The following is a 23,925-nucleotide window of genomic DNA, read 5'->3' on the forward strand; positions in this document are numbered from 1 at the left end:
TCTGGTGGAGGTGGTTCTAGCAATGATTGAGCACTTATAATGAGCTGCTTACACATTTCTAGCCTCTACTACTCTAGTTCGGGATAATGATGGGTCATCCATCTTTGTTCTAAGGTCTGTCTATTTGCCAATCTAGCCTCATAAGCCTGTAAAATCGCGTCTAAAGGCTCATTGACTTTGTCCACTAGGACAGATCCTCCTGAACTAGCACTCTTGGGTGCTTCAACTGGTTTCAGGGTTTCAGCTTCCCTTTGTTGTGTTTGTTTCTCTTGAGTTGTTTCCAACTCAGCTGACAGCCTTTTCTTCTCCTTTCTCCCTTTCTAGTCTCGCTTTTATTCTAGTCCTTCTTGCTCGTCTAGAGTTTCTACGGCTTTTGGAACTTGCTAACTTTCATCTTCTTGTTGTTTAAGCACCTGTTCTTTTGCAATGGTTTCTTGCTCTGTTGTTTTTGTCGTCTCTCCTTTTGTTGCGGCTCGTTCTTTCTCTGATTTACTGGTAGAAGGAAAGGTAACATGTGGTTGCATTTTACCTTTCTTTCTTGGATTCTTAGGACAATCCAAAATCATATGTGTGATTGCACACTCATTACAATATACATTTATCATGATATCGTGGTGTGGACAATCCTTAATCAAGTGATCACTACTACCACATCTGTCACATGGACGTATTGGTTGTTGTGGCAATACTTGATATTGACCTTGAAGTGGCCCCTGATCTACCACATATCTGTCTATTTGAAGCTCATGACTCACATATGCATTTCTAGCAGCTATGGGTCTTTCACTTAAGAACACTTGTTCCGCTACAGGATGATATCTAGGCGGTTGAGACATAACATGCTCAAACCCTGGTGGAGTCTTAGGTCTATAGTCAGGACAATGTTGCGTCGGATGGTCCCCTCCACATGTCATGCACCTGCGTCGTTTAGGAACTGTATACGTTGGTACTCTGTCAGAGTGGTTGATGCGTTGCATCACATTCTCTATGATTTGCTCCTCAACATTTACTTGGTTTTGTCCTAGATTCCCTCTTTGATCCTCAAGATCAACGGTTTTCTTTTTCTCACTTGCATCATTCATCTTCTTCTGACCATCTTCATAGAATTTGCAATTGTCAACTAGGTCAACTGCCGCTTTGGTCACCTCTTCCAAGGTTTGGTATCTTTTCATGTATAGGTCCTTTTGGAGATTCTCATTCATAAGTCCTCTGATGAAGCATAGGATCTGACGTTCTGACGTGGGTAACTCTTGGGTAGGACATCTAGCAACATATTGCTTGAAACGCAGTATTGCTTGTCGCAATGTTTCTGTTTCGCTTTGTTTAAATTCTTGAATCTTAGGAAGGGTGTTATGTTTTATGTCCCTCTTGGTGAATTCTTGAACAAATTCATCCAAAATTTTCTCAATGGTTGTGAACTCTCTTCGGTTCATTAGTTCAAACCATGCTTGTGCATTGTCCTCCAATGTAAGTCCAAAACCCTCATACTGCGTGTGGAAGTCCTCTACTCGTTCTGCTCGTAGGACTTGCTTGAAAGCCGATACATGGGCGTATGGGTCTCCTATGCCATTGTACTTTCTATTTACCCATTTTCTTAGCTGAGATGGTCTTATACTTTGGGGTGCAAAGTATGGAACCATACTCCTCTCTGGTATCGTTTCATCTCTCGTTATCGCTCTAGGAGGAAATCCAGGTGGTGGTCCCCTCTTTGGAACTCTCTTAGAGGTTCCTGTGTTTGGTGGATGTATCTGAGGTCCTTCATTGACCAAATATCCACTCATCTCTAATTTGGTTCGCGGATTTGTGCTTTCTACAGCTCTATATTCTCGTCCATACTTGTCAACAAATAAAGATGTCCATTGTCGGTCGACCTCGTATATATAGACATATAAGAGCTTGTATTCTGTCAGCTCATCTGGGTAAGGCTCTAAGCAACTATAAAGGTTGAATTGATTTCCATTAATATACCTATATAGTCCTTCACTTTCATGGTTATACGTCCAAACTCTCTCCACAAAATTGGTCTTTATGTACTGTAGGTTTGGAAGATCTATTCTGGGCATCATCTATCCCTACAATCCATGTGCTTGTATAAGCTGAGTCTGAGTCTGATGTAGACATGACTTCTAGGCTTAACAGCTCTAGCTTGCTGTAGTAATACCTCTCAGTGTGTTCAAGTGTTTTGGTCAGGGAAAATCCAAAACTATGTCCAAAACCGTAAGCGTTTTCTCACAATTCTCTCAAATTGTCGGTTTTAGACACCCCTGGCTTCCGGATGCATTTTGAGGCCTTAAACAACGTTTTTTTTTGTAGTGCTACTCTCAAGCTATGTTTTGATAAAAAAAGTTTTGGAATCGGAGTCCGTATGTGAAAGTTATGACCAAAATAGTGAGATGTAATTTGGAAAGTTTCTCTATCTGATGTTTTTGCAAGTGGTCAGTTTGAGCCCAAAATTGGTGTGTGCACTCCTTAGGCAATGATAAACCCAGTGGTATACTTGGTTTCAAAAAATTTCTCAAAATTTTTTCCTCAGTTGTCTGTCACGATAGACTCACCAAGTACCCCTTGCAGATGTCCAAATGCACTCAAACCTTGTGTACAGGGTATAATGGACCTTCTGAACCCAAATATGAAGTCAGATTTGAATTTTGAATTTTCTACAGTGAATTCCTAAGTCTATCGCGATAGACTCACCAGAGTGTTACTGGGATACAGTTTTTCAATTGTTTTTACAGATTTGAGTTCCCCCTTCTCTTGAGATACTACTCACCAAGTTTCAACCAATTTGGAATACTTTTCCTTTGTAACTTGCATCAAACAACAGTATCTTTTCAGATCTTGTGAAGTAATCCACTTAGATGCACTTCCAATGCTCCAAATTTACTCAAAATTTAACCATAGGGTCACAACAACATGTAGAACAAGGCCCTAAGGTCAGTTTTCAAACTTTTCAATTTTTGTGAAAAAACCCTAGTCTATCGCGATAGACTCAGCAGATTATTCAGTTTTGAAAATTTTCCAGATTTCTCTTCACCATTGTGTTCCCTATGCTCTGTACACCTTGCTCACCAATTTCCACTTGTTTTGGACTTTTTCTTAGGTCTCTAACTCCAACTCTAGAATTCTGAGTCTATCTGATCACTAGAAAATAGACATAGGATGACTTCCCAATGTCCAAAATCCACCAAATTTTGTGTGTAACCTCCTGAGAGGCTAAACAAGCTATGCTCCAAAGGGTTTTGAAAATTTCAATTTCTTTGGCCCTGCTTTGAGTCTATCGTGATAGACTCAGAAAGTACCCCTTTTATAGGTCAAACTTGAACTTTGACTATACCACTGTGCTCCAACACCTGTCCTTAGTCCTCCTACCAATTTTCAAGTGGTTTGGACTTTTACTTTGTTAGTTAGACCAGATCTGGTGTTTTCTATAAGCTGAATCCTCTCAAATGGTGTTAGACCCACTTTCTGATGTCCAAATGACTTCAACATTTTTATGTGTCCTTGATAGCACCTTTCCAAGCTATGCCACAGAGGTTTTTGAAAAATTCACTTTCTATCACTAGGTTCTTAGTCTATCGCGATAGACTCACCAAGTATGCTAACATGACACTTTTTTCAAATTTTCTCTTCACAGATGTGTTCCCTACCCTCTGTAGATCATTGTATACCAAGTTTCACAAGGTTTGGAAATTTGGTCAAGTCCCTTTACCCAATTTTTCTCTGAAGTCTGACTCAAAACACCAGACAAGTGCTTTGGTGGTCTTCTTGATGTCCAATTTCAAATTTGAAATGATGGTTAAGGTCTAGGTGAGGAGTGGATTCAAGCTATCTAGTCACAATTTCCAAAAACTGTCCCACTCAAAATGTCATGAGTCTATTGCGATAGACACAGCAGATTGTGCAGGAAAAGTCAACTCAAAATTGTGACTTCACTTTTAGATTCCCCTTACTCTCTTGTGTCTATCCCTCAAATTTCATGCAATTTGGACACTTGGTTTGTGTTTTGGGCCATTTTTAGTGTTTTTGTCAGAACCTGAATCTCTATCTGGGCTTTAGATTCACTTCTAGTGATCCAAACACCTTGAAATTTGGTGTGTATGCTATGTAGGCTCTGCTTAAGCTATCCCTAGGAGGGATTTTCAAAATAAGGTCCGCAGCTAAATATCCCCAACCTATCGCGATAGGCTCATAAAGTTTCCCAGTTTTGGTCTTTTTACAAAGTTCTCTTCACAACTAGTTTCTTTATCCTCTGTATAGTGAATACACAAAGTTGTGCAATGTTTGGGCTATTGGTCAAGGTCTTTTTACCACTGTGTCTCTGAACTTAGACTATAAACACCAGATTTGAGGTTTAGTGGTCAAGCAGTTGTCCAAGTACACTCAATTTTTGGGAGCAGCCTTGTATTGATGTGTTTTACCTGTGGTATGAGGGGTTTTTCCTGATTGTGAGTCTATCTCCAATTCACCAGCCTATCGCGATAGACTAAGCAGAGAGCCACTGGAAAGTATTTTTTTCTCTGTTTTTGGACAGTTTGGTTCCCAATGCCCTTAGAAGCTTATCCCCAAAGTTTCATTCAATTTGGACTTCTTTTTCTTTGGATTCAAGCATTTCACAGTTCACTTACTTACACTCAGAAAAAGCAAATTCCCACTTAGATGCACAAGCACTGATGCAAATTCTTTGAAATTTCACATACAAGCTCTAGAGTATATGCAAAACAAGGTCTTGAGGTCAAACTTTTTGTTTTTTGAAAATTGCAGATTTGGTTTCAGATTTTTGTTTTTTGGGTTTTTTAGAGTTTTTTTTTTAGTTTTTTTTTTGGATTGGACCAAATCTGTGTTTTCCCCCTACCTTAAGGTCTCCAATGCAAAAACAAGCACTCAAATCGGGTTTCAAACGACCATTTTAGAGCATTTTTACCATAATCAGCACAATTCCGCCTTTTGTGTTTTCAAGCCCATTTTCATGTCAAAATTGCTCTAGATCAACATCAGATGTCCTACACTATCTAAAGTCCTACTTTGGATGGTTGAATGGTTGTTTTTGGCTTTCTGGCAAGAAAACAGCCTCCTACTTACCTTTTGCGTTTTTCTTTGCGTTTTTTTCTCTTTCAAGTTCGTCACAACCATAAGTCACAACCAAACACACTAACCATAAAACCTAATCTAAACACACAACAAAATAATATAACCATACCTCAACCTCATGGTGGACCACCTCGGCGAGACGCAGGCTCCCTGGCTATCCCTCAGTCAAAAAATCCGCTCTCTGACTTCCCACTAAGAAGGCAAATGGTGACAACACTCTAGAAAACTCTAGAGAAACTCTATACTGTCAAACACGAGTGATGCGGTCTACGCTAGTTTAGGTGGTTTGTCCCCGGCAACGGCGCCAATGTTAGCGGGTACGCCGCGACGGACGATGGAGCACAGCGACAACACAGACCAACAAACTGTCAATCCGAGGACGTAGCTGACCCGACTAGGGCATGGAGGCAATCTCTGGGTTGTCAACCATGAGCTAGACACGAACAACACTCTACAGTCACTAATCCTACCACAACACTACCATAAAGCAAAGAAACAGACAACGCATCCTACAAAACACTACAAGCTCGAAACAGTCTCAAATCATATCGGAATGACTCGAAATCGAAGGGTAAGACTCACAAGGACATATCCTATGTGGCCAAACACCTAAACCCTCAAAACCATAACTGCAAGATCTCTAATCGCTATCGCGATAGATTCAAAACAACAATTGCCAAAGTGTCCGAAATTGATCTACAAAGACATCAACACGAAGAGCTTCTCGCCCTGAATTTAACGACTACTCGATCATTCAGAACGGATGTCGTTTGAGGTACTTACGACCAAATATAGCTCGTAGCAGGCGGGCTCGCGATGTGGTCCTCGGCTTGCATTGCTTGCGTCGATGCGGAGAGCTCCTGGATGCTAACACGCTCCTACTCTCATATCTGCAATGTGATTAGTGTGGGCGACGGTGTATGTGCGTGAAGCTCACTACTGTGTGCTGCAGAACCCACGACTGTATATTATTTGAGATAACGTAATGTGTTTTTTTACAAAGCCTTAGGTTTTAGCTTATATACCAAGCTTTCAAACCTAATGTCCGGCCAAATGACCTGAATTGTCCCTAGGCTTCTACAGAGCTTAATTACAAGAAACTGAGTTGGCTTTACTCATTATACAAGCATCTGTGGCCAAAATACAAGTGCCGACTTAAAATATGAGGTTCCCGTAAACATTACAAAAGTGGCCGTAATGGCTCAAAATAATAATAACGGGATATTCGATGACGTCCATGAACTTGTATCTTCATGTTGCAGCATCCATCTTCATCTTCATCACCATCTTCATGTGGAATCTTTATAGAATCTTTGAGGAATCTTTAATGGAATCTTTATGGAAACGTTGTTGAAAGGGCGTCCTTTCAACAGTTGTTTTCTCACTTAGATTATCCTTACAGACATCTTCTTCATTGAAAATATCACAAGTGTCTCCTAAGTCGATAGCATTTGACACACACTCTTCTAGGATCATATGTTTCTTGCTATACAATATAGCATGAAGTTCTTTGTTTAGCAGTCCCTCTAGAAACAATGATACTAACCTTTCTTCTACGAGTATTTCTAGTTCTGGGCATCTTGCAATGTATTTCTTCATTCTAGTTGCACAATCCCTAACAGACTCACCTTGTTTCTATTTGAAGCTATAGATTTGAGCTATAGTATTATGTTTGATCCCCATTTTGGAACATGCAGCTACAAAACCTTGAGCTAATGTATTTAAGTCCATGATTGACTTTGATGGAATGTTTTGGAACCATGTTAGTGCTTTTCCTTCTAATGTCGTTCCAAATCCCTCAAACTGAGTGTGTAAATCAAATATATACCTGCTCTTAGCACTTGTTTAAAGCTTGCTAAGTGGTCATATGGATCCCTAGATCCAATGTACTTTCTGACCCATTTTTGAAAATCAGTTGGTCTGACACGTCTGTTTGGTTCAACTCCCGATCTTTTGGCAGTTGGTCATGTTTTGAGTCCTTCAAACCAGTTTGTTGGAAATAGTGACTCATGTAGCCTTGGACTGGCTTTAGTGTCACCCGGTTTTCTTCGTGATGAGGTAATTTTTATAACAATCCCTAAATAGGTAGGTTGGTAGATGTGATGAACCCTTGTCTTTGATTTTGAAGATATAGATGATCTTCATGGGTGTTAACTGTCTTGATTTGGCATGAGAAGTCCATAGAAGATCTTTGACGTTTCCATCCTCCCAACAATAAACTCCTATCCTAGGATTATCCGTGCTTAGCCGTTTCAAAGGCTTCAAATCAACTTGATCGTATTCCTTGAATTCTAAAGTCGGTGGTCCTTCTTTTGTTGCCATATTTGGAATTATGGTATTTACTTCTAACCCTCATTTGTCTATCACATCAGGTTTTTCAACTTGTAAATATTGAGTTTTGTTTTTATCCATTTACATTTTCCCTTGTTTGTTTGCCCTGATTTCCTCTTCAAACTCCATGTCATGGTCATTAATGCGAATGGCATACTCTTCATTAGGATCTAGGTAAACCTGTTCATGTCATGGTCATCAATGCGAATGGCATACTCTTCATTGATGACCATGTCATGGTCATCAATGCGAATGGCATACTCTTCATTAGGATCTAGGTAAACTTGAGCTCCATGGCCATTAGTTTTATAAATAGTGAGTATGTGCTTATACCGCACTGTCACTTCCAGTTCCCGAATAAGTCGAATAGGAAGCAGATGTTGATTTTGAAAAAGTGCCTGAGACTTCTTCAATGATAGTGTCCAAGTGATCGCCTTGATTCACACTCTCTTCTGTGGGTACTCTACTAGCGCTCTCTCTAAATATGCCTTGGTTTGCTAGTATACGATCAAATCTAACGTTCATATAGACTTGTGAAACCCTGGATAGAGTACTTACCGTCGGATTGATTTGTCATCAGTTTCTTCCACTCGACTTGATTGCAACTCCGGTCAATATTTCAATTCCTTGTCTGCAACCCCGGGGAGGTCACCTAATAAAAATGTAACCTATCACGTGAGTTCAACAGAAGGGTATTTAAAGTTCTTGAAACTTACAGAAATATATATACAAAAGGGAATTATGTTTTCAAATTTGAAAAAACTTTACAGATTTTAAAAGAAAAGGGTACATTATATTCTTAACAAAAATCACAGATAAGGGGCTTTACAAACATGTCTTGAACACACGTGATATGGTAGTTTTACACATAGTGAACCCCTCGAGTTTGCAATCTGATTCTTGTATCAGTTTTAATCAAGTTAGCTTATTCTTTCACAAAAACTGTATAATTTTTTCTTACTATTGTGACTGGTCTATGTGAGTCAACAATTGAGACTTTCAGATTCTGCTTTTGCAAAAAGCCAAAGAACTAATCTGCAACCTGAAAACTGAGTGAGCATGAATAATTTGGATCCGATTGAAACCAAAATTGACCAGTGGCCTTGTATTATGTTGGTCTAACACTGTACAAGTTCAAAAGTCCAAAATTTTGTCTCTGTGTATCAGAAGTAAATAATCGTGATTATTTACTTTCCTCAAATTTTTACACTTTTTTGCCTATTTTGCCAAGTAATCAACTTGTTAAGGTCTTTGGACAAGTTTCACTGAGTTCGAACAAAATTTGTCCAAGTTATCCAACTGTTTCGTGTCTGCAGACTCAGTTTTTGAGAATTTGGCTTAAGTCTCACTTTTGTGATCCAAATTTCACCAAATTTGATTTGTGTGATCTACTGGATATGCTTGACTTTGTGGTATACTCAAATGTGCAAAAAAATCCAATTTTGTAGCAGATGTAAATAATCACGATTATTTACTCCTGGTATTTTTATGCAATTTTTTGCCTCAATGTTGACACAAAATGGTTAAGCAGCTCAACTTAAGCTCCCTAGACAAGTTTCATCAAGTTTGGATAATCCCTGTTCAAATGGTCAACAGTTTTGTGTCTGTAGACTGACTTTTCAAATTTGGCCACAATTTTCACTTCAATGATCCAAATCTTACCAAATTTAATTTGTGGGCTCAATATAACATGCTAAAACTAGTGGTATGTTGAGTTTGTCAAAAAAGTTGAAAAATGGGACTAAAGTAAATAATCACGATTATTTACTTCTGGCAAATTTTTGCTTCTTTTTTGTCAACTGAGCATATACACTTGTTTATCACTTCAATATAAGCCTATGAGTCAAGGTTCACTAAGTTTGAACAAAATTTTCCCAATTCACACTCAAGTTCTCGACAATCAATACAAATTTCAGTTTTTACCAAGGTTTTGGTGAGTTTTCCATGGGCCTTTACAAAAGATGTTTGTACACATGCATGGAGTCTCTGGTATCAATCTTGGTCACTTTTGAGCTGAAAGTAAATAATCGTGATTATTTACTTTCGGCCCTAAATGAACACTTTTTTCAACTTTTTTAGTGGACAGTCTTTTTATGACCTATTTTAAGCGTTTGAGTCAAGTCAAAACTTAATTTGGCCTAAAATGCCAAGAAAAAGTAAATACTCTGAGTTTTTGCAAACTCTTGAAAATTTACCTCAAATGCGTCCTTAAGCTTACCCACTGGTTCATACAACTTTTAAAGCATAATCTCCCGTCAGATTCAAATGTTGGCACTCTTTTGGAGTCGTTTGCAGCTGTAGACCTGAAATTCTGCAACTTCACATAAACAACTCACAATTCATTCTTCTGGAGTGTCAGAACAAGGGTCCCCTAGGGGCAAGGCCAGGGGGTCACGGACCTAAGGGGCACCTAAGGACTAGGGCGATCACGGACTACGGCCAACACGGACTACGGCCAAGCGGCCGGGCTAGACAGTGTGGACAAAGGATCCGTCTAGGGCAACAGGCTAGGAGCCTGCCTATATAATGAGGGTTGGGAGGAGGATCCTGAGGTCTAGTTCCCTAGTTATTACACTGGTATAGATATCTTAGCTCTTGGGTTGCACATGGATCCATCCAAAGTGGATGTTATTCGGAGGTGGCCTTCTCTTAAAAATCTGGAAGAGTTACATATTTTCTTGGGATTTGCAAGGTTTTAGCAAAGGTTCGTTAAAAACTATGCTAATATTGTTGTTCCCATGATGGACCAACTGAAAGGCAAAGGCAAGACCTTCCAGTGGGGGGCCGCTCAGTAGCATAGTTTTGATATACTCAAGGATGCATTAGCTACGACTCCTATTCTAGCTATTGTAGATCCTTTGAAACCATTCGTTTGGAAACAAATGCCAGTAATTGTGCTATTGAAGCAGTCCTACAAGAGGAGAGGCCAATTGCATTTGAAAGTAAGAAGATTGATTCAGCATAGCAGAATTATTCTGCCTATGAACGCAAACTCTACGCAATAGTGTCTACCTTGAATACATGGAGACATTATTTGTATGAAGCTCAATTTGAGATTGTGTTTGACCATGAAAGCATTAAATCATTTACACAACAAACCAACTTGAAGGGTCTAAAAGCCAGGTGGTTTGAGATCCTTCAAGAGTATGACGCAAAGCTCCGGTATCGTAAAGGACGATACAATGTGGTGGGTGGCTGATGCTCTTAGTTGTATGCCTGAGATCAATTCCGTTTTGTTCATGGAACTTCGCAGTGAATTTTTTGATTCTCTGAAGGGCAAATATGAGCATGATGACGTATATTCCAAAGTGTGCAGCCATGTGCAAATGAGGGATCCTTCTCACTTCAATGCTGGTAGTGTGTCGTTAAACTCCACACATAATTCTCCTCTGTTGAGTGATGAACTACAGCGATGGAAGAATTTTTCCATCGACAATGGGTACCTACTCCACAAGGGGAGAGTTTGTGTACTGACAAACATGGACATTTGGTACCAAATTCTGTATGAATGTCATGACAGTCCAAGTGCAGGGCACCCGAGTATTAAAAAGACTTACGCTCTCGTACAATGATAGTTTTACTGGCCAGGTTTACATGGCTTTGTTCAAGATTATGTCTTGCATTGTCAAAAATGTTAAGTTAACAAAGCAGAGTGCCTGAAGGCAGGAGGACTCTTACATCCTTTGGAGATTCCCAATTGGAAATGGGAAAGTATCTCTATGGATTTTATTGTGGGTTTACTAACCACTTTACGAGGTCATGACTCAGTATGGGTGGTCATAGACCGGTTGACTAACTATGCAAGTTTATTCCAACTAAGTCAACCATAAAAACTCCAAAATTAGCCAAGTTATTTGTGGACAATCTATAAAAATTGTATGGCTTGCCAAGTAACATTGTGAGTGATCGTGATCCCAAGTTTAACAGTCTACAAAGGTTGCATCCATTGCTAGAAGATTTCCATGTCCGTACTTGTAGAAAATATCTCTTTGCCATGTAGTTTGGATTCCTAGCATAAACTCCACATCGTGCATTAGATCTTGTGATTGATATATGAATATGTTGAGCGTATTTTCGTTGCACCAACGCCGCACACTTTCGGCATCATTATCATGCATTTGATATTGCCCAATGGAGAGCTTGCTACCTATATTCATGATATCATGTATGCACAAAAAGTCATCCCTCACCAATGTGTAATTAGGATCATGTTCCTTTTGGGTGTGTAGTGCTTGTATATGCTTCTCCATGACTTGTTGGGGAGAAAAGCCATGATAAAACATCCTTGATACCCAAATTTTTTTGTGCAATGAAATCCAAGGGGAGAACTTCAAAGATACATCTGGATGAGAAGAACCATGACATACCTCATCCGCCTTATTGGTGTGATAGGGATGGATGTAAGATATCACATCTACATCTGACTCCTTAGCCAATCGCTTATTAACACTGAAATGGCACCGACAAGCTTTGAAGAGTAAGCCATTATGAAAAATATGAACCCTCTAGGGGCCCTTTGGGATTAAGGTTAATTAGAGGCCAGCCAATGAAAAGAGGGTGGTGGACACACTCTATGCTCTAAAAAATGTAGGGGGACAAAGTAGTCTTACACTTCTTAAATGGGCTCTTACCTAGTGAAAAGGTGGGGTGGGGGGGGGGGGGGGGGGGGGGGGTTGGGGTGGGTGGGCCATATGGAACCTCTAACTTCCCTCCTTTTTGATCCATTTTTGAAAAAATCCCAAAGATTAGAAATTTTTCAAAACTCAAATTTTATCTTCTTAAAACCTCCCTAAATCTATTTTATGGTCAAAAAAGCATTTTTTGACTTCAGAAAGTCAAAACGTACACCCAAAAACCCTAAAATTCAATATTATAAAAAATCTTTTGAAAAATCTTTTTTTACCATCCAGAGCTTCCCCAAAAGTAGTCCTTAGACAAAAAGTTATTTTCTCTCTCTAGAACCCCTTTTCCAACCCCTCCTTGGTTGCGACCATCACACTCATCCTCTACTCCAACACTCTCTCTCTCTACACCATCTCCATTGCTGCAGCAAGGAAGCTCCTCTCTCCTCCCCTACCACCTTCCATTGCCACACCAAGGAAGGGTTATCCACTTTCTCCTCCCATTGCCACAAGGGTTAACCACTTTCTCATATCACTAGTTTATCCCACCTACATTATAGCAACAAGCAAGGTCCTGCTCCTCCTCCTGATTTTCTTTGCTCAACCATGGCCAACTCTACTTCGCAAAGGCGGCCAAAGGATGAGGTCACAGCACTTGAATGCCACAACACTAGAGGTGTAGATGATGAGTGGGTGCCACAAGAGTTCACCAAAGGTGCTTGGGTATTTATGCAACCATTTGCTATTGGCCCTCAGCGTGCGGAATCGTGCAAACTTGGATCTTCATTGGAAAGGAAATCTCCTTGGCTTCAAGAACCACAAAGACAAGGGGACCGTAGCCATTGTGCAACATGTTTTCTCAATGTCAACCATGCATTTGCAACAACCACCTCGATTTCCAACACATTGTAAGTACATGTTCTGAGAATACAAAGCTAGGTGTGAAATCACAGTGTAATGTTATAATGGATTCATACTTAAGATTTGTCATGCATTTATAGTCATATTTCCATCCACGTTGGTGGAGAAGAAGCCACTACATAGTCTCTGCGGCACATTCAATGCTATACATGCGGATGCGGATATTGGAGCAACAATGTTCCCACATCTTTGCCCAACCAAACTGGTTCAAAGAAGGATTTTCTTCTATTCTCACTCCTATATCGTCCCTACTTCTACACAAGCGTTTGGAACTCTTGAACCCATCAAAGTAACGTCCTTATTAAGTATGGAGTGGTCGGTGCCAGATTTGTGGTTGGTAGCATCTTTCAAGCAAAAGATGATAGTAGATGTCCAAAACTACAAGCATTGGACTCTCAGTAATGTGTGAGAACATTTGGTTATTATGGGTTTTGAGACCCTTCAACAAGCACAATTTCATTTACAAGTTCACAAGGTGAGAATCCTTCCACCACATTTTCAATACATCATGGTTTGTCGATCATTGGATGCTTATTGTAATGAATGTCCGTAGATTGGGAAGAGAATGGAAGACAAATTGAAGGTCGAGGAGGACTGGGGGATGGATGGAACTATGCTATCGATCTGATAACATTGTAACTCTTGCATTCAAAACGATCCCCGATGTAATCAACATGATTTGCTTCGGCAAATCATGCCTTTGAATATAATTTTTCGCATTGAGATGAGAAATCATTTTTTGGTGAAAGTGCCTTTTTTTTTAATGTCTTTAAAAAAGGGTCCATTATAAAAGGGGGGCCACCTAACTCATTCACTATTTTCACTTTTGCAACTCTTGAGCTCCTCCACTCTCTATCTACACCCTAGGCTAGACATGGATGCTTCCATAGCCTCTGCATCTGCAGCCACATCCACCCCTTTGTCATGCTTCATCCTCTTCCTCGAGGACACCAAATACAAAGGGAAGTTGGACCTCCACACCTTTTTTACTCGTCTCCCACACCTTGACGCCACAATTGCCCTTCACATGGATGCATTTGCCGAGATTTTTGCATTCATGGAGGAGCACATCATAAAATATTCTGTATCTATCCCCCCACATGCAAGGATCTGGGTGCCTTGTGATCTTTTGCGCTATATACACAAAGGTGATCGCCCATTCTCCAAGCGGTTGCAACTATTCCAAGAAATTGCAACCGATGCAGGCCATTACTTGGACGAGCAAGCCCCAGGGGCGTCAATGCTTAAGAAGCGCAAGTTGGGGGTGGAGTACCTTTCTCGGATCGCAACATTTATTTTCTTAGTGAGTGAGGAACCTGATTTGGAGGAGCTCCGCTTACCACACCTTCAGGTTGGGTCCTTTATCAAGGACACCAAGGAGCAGCAGGTTATCCCCATGAACCTTGCAGCGGAAGGAAAGACACTCTGGCTCGAGTACCCGAGGGGTCTCAAGGAAGTGGTTGAGAAATCCATAGTTGTGGCTGGCCCTAGTGACACTCCATTGCCACTACCACTGACGGATGTGGCTATCCTAGAGGTAGAAATCAACCGCTTCTCCTCAGTGGTAGTGGATGGGGAGGAGTATGTGTTTCTGCATGATTTGGAGAAAGCATTTGGACTGCGCATGGATGAATGCTTGAATGTGATATGCAACAACACCAAATGTCCCTTAGACAATACGCCAGATGCCCTAGAAAGAAAGCTCTTGCCGGTTGGGGACTCTGTTGCTGAAACTATTGCAGTTGTATGTGCGGAGGTCCTGGCAGCAGAGTAGTTGCACGTGGCTGAGGAGGAATTCCAAGCCACACAAGCCAAGGTTGAGGCTACTAGGATTCCTATGCCATTATGCAACCTCCCATCTGATGATCCAAAGCTCGTATCTGTGGTGCATAGGAGCATTGAATTGGATGCAAAGGGCAACAGGGAGGACGATGACAAGGAGCAGGAGGTAAATTGTATCCTAATTTTCATGTTACTATTTTATCCTTCATTGTCTTATTTCTCAACCTTCACCGGTTTATGATAGGATGTCGTGGAGCTTGATGATTTTGCTGCAAGGACAAGTGGCAAGCAAACGGGCTTTGGACCTCAAGCTTCCCTTGCGCATTACCTAGGACAACTCCTCCCTAGCGATGTGGCCATTATCCATAATGAATTTACTCCCCAAGCCCATTTTATGACTTGGTCGTTGAAAGCTTTGAGCAAGTTTTTGTGTTTGAGCACCATTGCTCAAACTACACATCAAGTGTTCCTAGTGCGTAGATCCCTTGTATGCACAGCGTTTGGCACTGGCTTTCGTGGTAAAGTTCTTGCCCAGATAGGGATACATGCTTCCATTGGCTCAACTGACCCAAAGGCCATAGCGCAGTCCCTCTTGACTGGGGAGTTGCCTTACGCGCAAAATAGGCGCCAGGAAATGGTCAAGAAAATTATGAACTCCTCAGATACATGATGTAAAATCACCGTCTTGGAAGTAATAAAAAATATTTGGAATTGTCTCTCTATCTTGCAAATTCTTTTGAATGTGATTTGTCAATCTTGAAAATTGTTTCAATTGGTCATATGAAAATTGTTTTAATTGGTGACTTTGTAATTTCAAGTTTTGTATGTAATTTCAGTCAATTTCAGTAAATTTAGGTATTTTAAGTACCCTGGGGAGTAGATAAGCCTACCAAGGGCAAAAAAAAGCATGGCCACAAGGGCGCGCAAATGTCCCATCCATCAGTTTTGTATGGGCCATTTGCGCGCCCTTGTGGTGAGGCTTTTTTTTGCCCTTGGTAGGATTATCTACCCCCTAGGATACTTACAAAGCACAAATTTATTGAAATCAATTGGTTTTGCATCATTAATTTAGATTTAAGTTTCCAGCACACTATCACCTGCTTTAGCTCTACCTAGTACACCCCTGCACCAAAAAGCCCAATTACATTGGACATTTGAAAATTCCAAATTAATGTTGCATAGACACTTGGTTTCACAATGTGTTAACTTTTTTGATATCCTATGGGGAATTCAAAGCTTGAAATGGCCAAAAAAGGGTGGCCACAAGGCTCCATCTAAAAAAATGTTGCAAAACCAAATTGATTTTAGTAAATTTGTGCTTTTTAAGTACCCTAGGGGGTAGATAAGCCTAACAGGGGCAAAAAAAAGCCTGGCCACAAAGGTCGCGTAAATGGCCCATCCATTTGTTGCGCGCAAATGGCCCATCCATAACAGATGGATGGGCCATTTATGCGCCCTTGTGGCCAGGCTTTTTTTTGCCCCTGGTAGGCTTATCTACCCCCCTGGGTACTTAAAATACCTAAATTTATTGAAATTAACTGAAATTACAAAGTCATTTCATTACAAAGATAATAGACACAGTAGACACAATTGTTGATCATATTGTCATTGAAAAGTCAAATCATTACAAAGATAAGGGTGTGCAATACATAAAGAAGGGTAACTTCGGCTAATGCTCGAAGTCTTGTCGCAATCGACGTGCAGTCGCATATCTGTTGGCTGTATTGTCACTCGCTTTGCATGAATGGCGCATAGGTTGGTATCTTCCAACACCAAAATGATGTGGGCCTCTGCAGCTTCTTGAATAGCCTCTAGCACTATTGCTTGCATTCTATACTCATTTCCATAGCTTTGAAGCACCTCCTTCACTGTGCAAGCAAAGGGGGTTCGTCGAATCAAAAGCTCCGTAGTCTTCTGGTAGTGGCGGATTTCTGCAAATGCCCTTGCTATTTTTTGGCGTCATTGCGGTTGTCTTGGGGGCACTTGCACATTTGCTGGCGAGCGGCGTTTAGGCTTCTTGAAAAACTTAGACTTTGCACCTGTTTACATGCTTAGGGGATGGTTCTGCAGCCTCTTCTGATTCTTCCTCTTCCCTTGGCTGCCGATCTTGTTGTGTGGGGAGAGCTCCCTGGCCTCGAGGCAATGTCTTCCCCCTAACGGCCACCCAGTGTGTGCGCGGTATTTCATCTCGCAGCCATGGTGGCTCACTCTCTAATTCAGTGTCTGTATGGACCACCCAAGTCCTGGATGGTCCTGCTTGTGATTGGTGGTGCGACGGCTGCTCCCTATTGGACTCTATTGTTTGCTAGCCCTGTTCTTCTCTCCAACGCTGGGCACGTTGCTTCATTCTTTTTCTAGGTGTTACATCTTGAGGAGGTGGAGATTTAACAATCCTCGATGACTCTCGTGCCCTACCACCATGCCCACTGCCATAAGAGTTCCTAGAACGATCAGGTGTTCGTGGCCGTTTTCTTGTGTCTTTAAGCCATGGCGGCTTCTCACATCCTTGGTGGGTGTTTTTGTTGGCAGGCGGATGCTCTTTCGTGGTTTGTTTGGTGTGCACCATTTCGTTGGTAAGAGCTCACCCATTCTTAAGAAATGAGTGGTTTATGAGAGCATGCAATATTTATAAGGACCCATTAAAAAAGGGCCCTGTTCACACTAATTTTGAAAAAAAAAACTATTATTTTTTAAATAAACATGTCGCTAAGAGTTGTACCCTGCGTTCACGTTTAGTGACTCGCACAGTATCCACTTTGATCTTTGTCGCACTCTGCATCGCCGCCATGCAGCATGCTTGGTGGGACCTTGCGACATTTGCCACTTGTTGCTATGCTCTTGACGACTCCATTTCCGCACTTCAATAGCAGTCTTGGATTGTCGCGCACGCTCCATTGTGAGCTTACGAGCAAATGTTGTGCGAAAAAACCAGTTGAACATCTCCTCCAAATAATTGGATTGCACCATTCCACCACCATGTTGAGTATTTTTTAAGTACACTCCCCTTGCTCGATAATGGAACTTCTCCATGTCTTGAGTGCTAAAAATTTCAAGCGATCCATACTTGTGCATAAAAAATGCACCATGCGCAAACAAGATATGTTGTTCACATGAGTAAACGATCCACATTATTTAATAAAAACAATTCCTTGTAATGAATACACCATGTAAAATGACTTACCATATAATGTGTGATGTTATTTTCACCCCAAGAAAGGGTGAAGACCTTGGTAAAATCTGCCAAGGCTTCTTGAAATGATTGGCGTTGTCCTTCTATTGTGCTGTTAAGGCCCATAAGCTTGACCAATTTATCAAAATGTGCCCAAACTTGCTTGCGCTTGTTTGCAAGCTCGCCATTTGAATCATTGTCAGTAGTAGCTTTGCATAACTCCTTCCAAAGCTCCCAAAGGTTACCTGCCTGCTGATTGGAGCTGTTTTGAGCATCATATCGACTTGGATTTCCTTGGGAAACTTTCTTCAAAAAGTGTCTAGCTTTTTGTCCACTCATTGACACTTGTTGAGCAATTTCATGGGCCTCCCCTGTGTTCTTTGCAGCAACGATAGACACATTTCCACCGTGACAGCCAATGGAATTCAAGAGTACCTCCACTCTTTCGATCGCTTCCTAGGACTTTTCCAAAGGTTTCATTGTGAAAGCATAGTCAATGTGGAGCTTCAATAGCCTATCAAAAATGCGCATGAATGCGTGTAATGTACAAAAATGTACATTCGATAGAGGAAATGGAAAGATTGGATTCCAAGCGTGGTCCTTTTGATCACGGTCTGGGGCATTGAGCATGGGACATCTCAGAATAGACGCTTCCCATTCTCTACCTTCATCTCCGACATCACGACAATCTAACCCTTGTTCTCCATGCCCTTGCCATGGAAGCATGGAACCGACCTTTGCAGTGCTCTTATATGATTTTTTTCCATTAGGTTTGTACCCTCAAGTGCAAAATGGACAAGGCATGAGAGAAGAAGCCCCTTGTTTGTAGCCAAGCAAACACATTATGGTCTTCAAATCCCCACCTAAGTGCCACTCCACATCATAACTACCAAAACCCTCAATCTCCAACTTCTGACCTGCAATTTGGGAGTGTATTACTTCTGTGATCCATGGAGTTCTCTCAAAAATCCATGAAAGTACTCCATTGGTCTCTTTGGGCACCTCAATAGCACCCAACCACCAAATGTCTTTCTCTGATTGCACGCTAAAAGATGGGGTGGAAGATGGCTCGACTAAATCCCTTCGCTTGGTTTGCAAAAGGGCCTCGTTCATTAGAGTGACACTTAGCCTCTCTAACCTTCGGCCTTTCACTATTTGACACTCATCGAGTTTCAGCACAAAAGCGACTTTTGTGCCAAGTACTACAAAATAAATAGTGCCAAGACCTTAAACTTCAGAGTCTATGATAAGAACAATACCAAAGAAAAAAGTAAAGTGTGTCACCTTCTTCAGGTAACTCGTAAAATCTAAGCATGGCTTCTTGAAGCTTTCTAAGATCCACAAAAATATTGTTTCACATTGTGTAAGGAAAGCCTTCTAAGATCCACAAAACTATTGTTCCACATTGTGTAAGGAAAGCCCTTCTCCGAAGGTCTTATGGATTGTTTCTTACCTTTTCCCCTTGTCTTTGTTGCGCACGAAGCATAAAGGGAAGTTGGCATTGTGTCCTCAATGTGTAGGTATGTCCCAATGCGGGAGAACACATCTTCGTTTGTGGCCTTCTTTGCGAGCTTGACCTTGTGAGGAACGGGAAATAGGTTTTCCACAATGCCATGTTCTTTGAGGGCATCCTTTAGGAGTTGGAAAACAGCCTGATAGGCTTTGGTGCTGATTCCAGCCTCATCACAAGCTTGTTGCACGTCATCATCACTAACCACATTTCTTAATTTACGCATAAGGTCCTTGGTGACTGCATCCTTAATGTGCTTACCTCCAAGTGATTGTAAGATAGAAATCACATCCTGGGTATGGAGACAACTAGTGAGAAGGTTGACTCGATCATCTTGGCTTGTTCCACGACATGCCTCTTTTCAATGGATGAATACGTGCGTTTGCGTTCCCTTGCACCAAGGGGTTTTTCTTTCAAGTATGTGATGGTGTTGGTAAGCTTCTGGATGTGGGACTCTTTTTCTTGCATTTTTTGTTCAAGAGTTTTAACCACCCTCTCCGAAGAGGCAACACTCTCTTGTAATGCCGTCGTCTTGAGGTGAAGAGCTTGACATTTGTGCATCCACATATGCAAAGAAGCACCTGCACCCATATACAACCACTTGCAATAGCCTAACAAGCCTACTTCTCCCCTCCCAAGAAATTGAAGAAATGTGGAAAGGCTATTAAACGGTGGATGAAGCGGCTTATAGGATCATAAGGGTACAAATGGCCATCCACCCAAATGTCAATATTGGTCTCACAAGCGGTGCGACGTTCCTGTGATGACCTTTGATCACCCTCACTAGCGGTCTTCGGTGCAAATGCTGTGGGTAAGCGAATATGTATGCTTTTGGTGTGCAGAGTACGTGGTGGTGGAAGCAAACCATTTGTGATGTCCGTGAGCACTATGGAAGCTGTTGCGTGAGGAGAAAATGATTAAAAGATAGAGGAGGAAGGGTAGGGAGGTTGAGGAAGATGGGAGGAGAGAAGAAGAGAGGGGGGGGAGGGAGAGATTGGGGAGGAGGAGGAAGGTAGGGACAGGGAGGGAGAGGAGAGGGAGAGAGGAGGGAGGAGGGAGTAGGACGAGAGAACAAAATGTTTTTTATTTTTTAGGGGAAAAGATTTTTGAAAAAATGGACTTTCTAAGCTTGTGGGTTAAAAAATGGATCAAAAAATTATTTTTAGATATGTATATATGTTGGGAGGGAGTTTTAATTAAAAAACAAGTAAAAATGATTTTTTTAAAAAAAATCAAATTTTGACTCTTAGTGACCCACGTTTTTGCTGATGTGGACACATCCCTATGCTTCCTTCACTTTAAAAAAGGCCAGAGAGAGAAAGTAACCCCTTAGGTCCACATCCTACATTTGTCTAAAAAAAAGGCTAGAAAAGCCTACTCAAAACTACCTTCTTCAATGCCCTTGCCCCCTAAACCCCACACAGCATTAGCTTTAATCCCTAAACATTAGGATTCCTTACAAGGCCCATGCAAGGTTCATATTTCTCCTAATGCCTTTAGTGAGCAGGGCACGCCTCTTCCTTGTAGTAACGGGCACTGAGCTTGATGAATCCCCAATGCGGTCTTCTCCTTCAATCCTTGGATGGTGTGGTGTTGTCTCCGATGAGTCTTTTGGGCCATATGCACACCATAACCTAAAATCACACACCAAAAAATGCATTAAATTTGCACACCAAAACCGCAACCAAATTGGGATTAAAACAATAGAGAAGTAGATTAAACTCACACTTTTTTCTCTATCCAAGTGTCGCCTGTGATGAGCTTGCGTTGTGAAAGCGTACACCTATGGTGTGTGCATGTCTTGAAGATCGTTGGATAATTAGTGGATTTAGCCTCCCCAACAATGAAATCGCTCATACGCAACCACAGAATTCGTGCTTCATGGACAATCTTGTCTCTAGATTGATCATTACGTATGTGCAACCACAGAAGTGAATATGAATTGAAAATACCGGGGCTAAGAATTTGGAGATCCATGGTGTATCTTGGAAAATGGCGGCTACCTAATTAGCTCCATCAACATGCATCAATCAAAGTTCAAGGAAGAGACCCATTGTGTGTGTGTTTCTCTCTTCCATACTATCAACATAAGCTTTTAGGCAAGAATTATGTGGATATGTGAGAATGCTCGTAGAGAAGAGATCCATTGTGTGTGTGTGTGTGTGTGTGTGACCTTTCATAATGCTTTTAGGCAAGCATTATGTGGATATGTGAGAATGCTAGTAGAGAAGAGATCCATTTTGTGTGTGTGTGTGTGTGTGTGTTACCTTTCAATACCATTAGCTTAATTGGTGGGTTAAGCATTGAGGGAAAATCCATTGTGTGTGTGTGTGTTTTTTTTTTGTAGCCACTTTCACAACTACTAAATTTTTGGAAAAGCATTCTGTGGACACCCTTTGTGTGTGTGTGCGTGTGTGTGGAGGGGCAATTGGCGAATGTATAATATATATATGTTTTTTTTAAAATCACCTACCTTATAAGGAGTTCACAAGCGTGGGTGAGTGTGAGTAAATTCTTTTAAGCAAACCCTTGAGGTTTACATGAAAGGGTTGGAAGCTTTCTATATTTAAATGCATAGCTTGGATGCTTCTAAAGGCAGTGCTTGAGGAGCATTAAAATTGAAGAGAGAGAGAGAGAGAGAGAGAGAGAGAGAGAGAGCCTAGAGGGCACGCTCATTAAAATTCAGGTAAGAGAGGGAGAGGAGGGTGTTGGGACCATTGTAAAATGGGCAAGGTAAAGAATGCGTGCGCATTGTAAAATGAAAAGTGTGAGTGCACATTGCCTCGTTGGCACTGACCTGGATCACTTTGGCTTTGTTGATTCGGATGCACAGCCCGAAATTTAGTAGCCATCACAAAGTGTGGCACTTGCAACTGCGGCCAACTGCACACCATACGGGTAGGCAGCAAGCTGCATCAGCTCATAGCAACATGACACACACAAGTAGCATGGGTGGGGCGAAGCGATGCTATCGCTCTCCGATGAGAATGAGCAGTTACGCCGTGATAATACTCTTCTTTCGGAGCTGACACGCATGGAAAAGATCTACCATGACATTATCCTGTATGTCCAGCACCAGAATCTACAGGCACAAGGACAAGCATCTCGAGTGTTATGTGGTCCTAATCATGGGCAAGCAAGCCAACTATCCTCGGAGGCGTCTATCTTTCACATACCTAGCTCTTAGAGAAGCCTTGCTTATCCTTCACCTTGTATGATTTTTGTGAAGTCTAACATGGATCCCCTACATCTAGACAGACTTGTGCAGGGGAGAATGGAAGAGCATTTCTTAGTACGAGTAGTGCAATACCCTTTGCAATTCCAGTATCGACGCATGCTCCACAGTTTTCAACTATGGTGGGTAGGCCGACCTGATCTTGCCATGATGCTGCAAACACCTACAGCACTCTGGAGTTAAGAAAACCTCTGATCTGCAGGGTTTAATGTGACAAACTGTAGTGTTGCTCCAACAACAATCACACTCTATATGTCAGCTACATCAAGCAACAAGGAAACTGAGACTAGTAATGGTGCTAAAGATGTTGTCGATGGCAGCAAAAAAAGGCCGCCAAAGCTCTTTGGAGTGCCCTTGCAATTGACCAAGAAACGATTGCATGAAGATGATGAAAAATCTCATGATGATCAGCTTGTTCTGGATGGAGATGCATTGATGTCAAAGAGCTCAATCACAAACAACTTGACTTTATTGAAGAGTGCCAGAACTAAATTTGAGCTTGCCTTGGAACTCAAGCACCCTAGTATGAGCTCCACTAGCTCCATGCATGCTCCTTGCCTTAAGTTTAATGCTTTTAGGGATGGGCAAGTTTACAATTGTTTTCATCTTTGCTGTCTAGATTGCAATTAAGTGAAGAATTGTTTGAATGCTTTCTTCATTATTGGCATGGCAGGCCTTGTGATTTAATCACTTGTTGAAACCAAAGGTATCAACACAAGATTCTTATAAACAAGTGATTTCATCACTTGTCGAAACCAAAGGTATCAACACAAGATTCTTATAAACAAGTGATAAAATCACGAGGCCTACCATTTGCAGGTGAAAATTGTTCCTCACAAAGCAAAAAGCACAGGCCCCAAAAGAAGTTACAAGCTTGTTTCCTGGTCCAGTTTCAGATTCCTGAGAATTTTATTTTATGGCTCACTTGTTCTTATGAGCCTCAGCCTTTTATAAGTAGCAAGACTCAAGAGGACTCAAGAGGAAGAGTGCTTTATTAAGTAAAGAGATACTTTAAAGGGAATGGGGGGGGGGGGGGGGGATCCCCAAAGATTGAATTTCTTAATTTGTCATCTTTAGACAAATATCCTACTTCTGTCAGGCTAGATGTCATCTCTCTCTTTCTCTCTCTCCCTCTCCACATATTCGACCTAAAACCCTACTGCCATGGGGTGCTCTCTCTGTATATTTCTTTTTTCCTTTCTCAGGCAAGCTCATGTCGCGATTGTTGAGATTCAAAACCATCTATGATGTTTCACAAAATCACATA

General features: G+C 41.3%; 2 pseudogenes; one reads left to right on the forward strand and one right to left on the reverse strand.

Annotated features, from left to right (window-relative positions):
- LOC147459775 (uncharacterized) overlaps positions 1 to 21,400 on the reverse strand; it is a 56,610-nt pseudogene extending 35,210 nt beyond the window's left edge.
- LOC147459774 (uncharacterized) overlaps positions 1 to 23,288 on the forward strand; it is a 92,411-nt pseudogene extending 69,123 nt beyond the window's left edge.
- The last annotated feature ends 637 nt before the right edge of the window (positions 23,289 to 23,925 follow it).

Source organism: Adiantum capillus-veneris, chromosome 4, assembly GCF_014529385.1.
Source record: "Adiantum capillus-veneris isolate H3 chromosome 4, ASM1452938v2, whole genome shotgun sequence".
NCBI lineage: Eukaryota > Viridiplantae > Streptophyta > Polypodiopsida > Polypodiales > Pteridaceae > Adiantum > Adiantum capillus-veneris.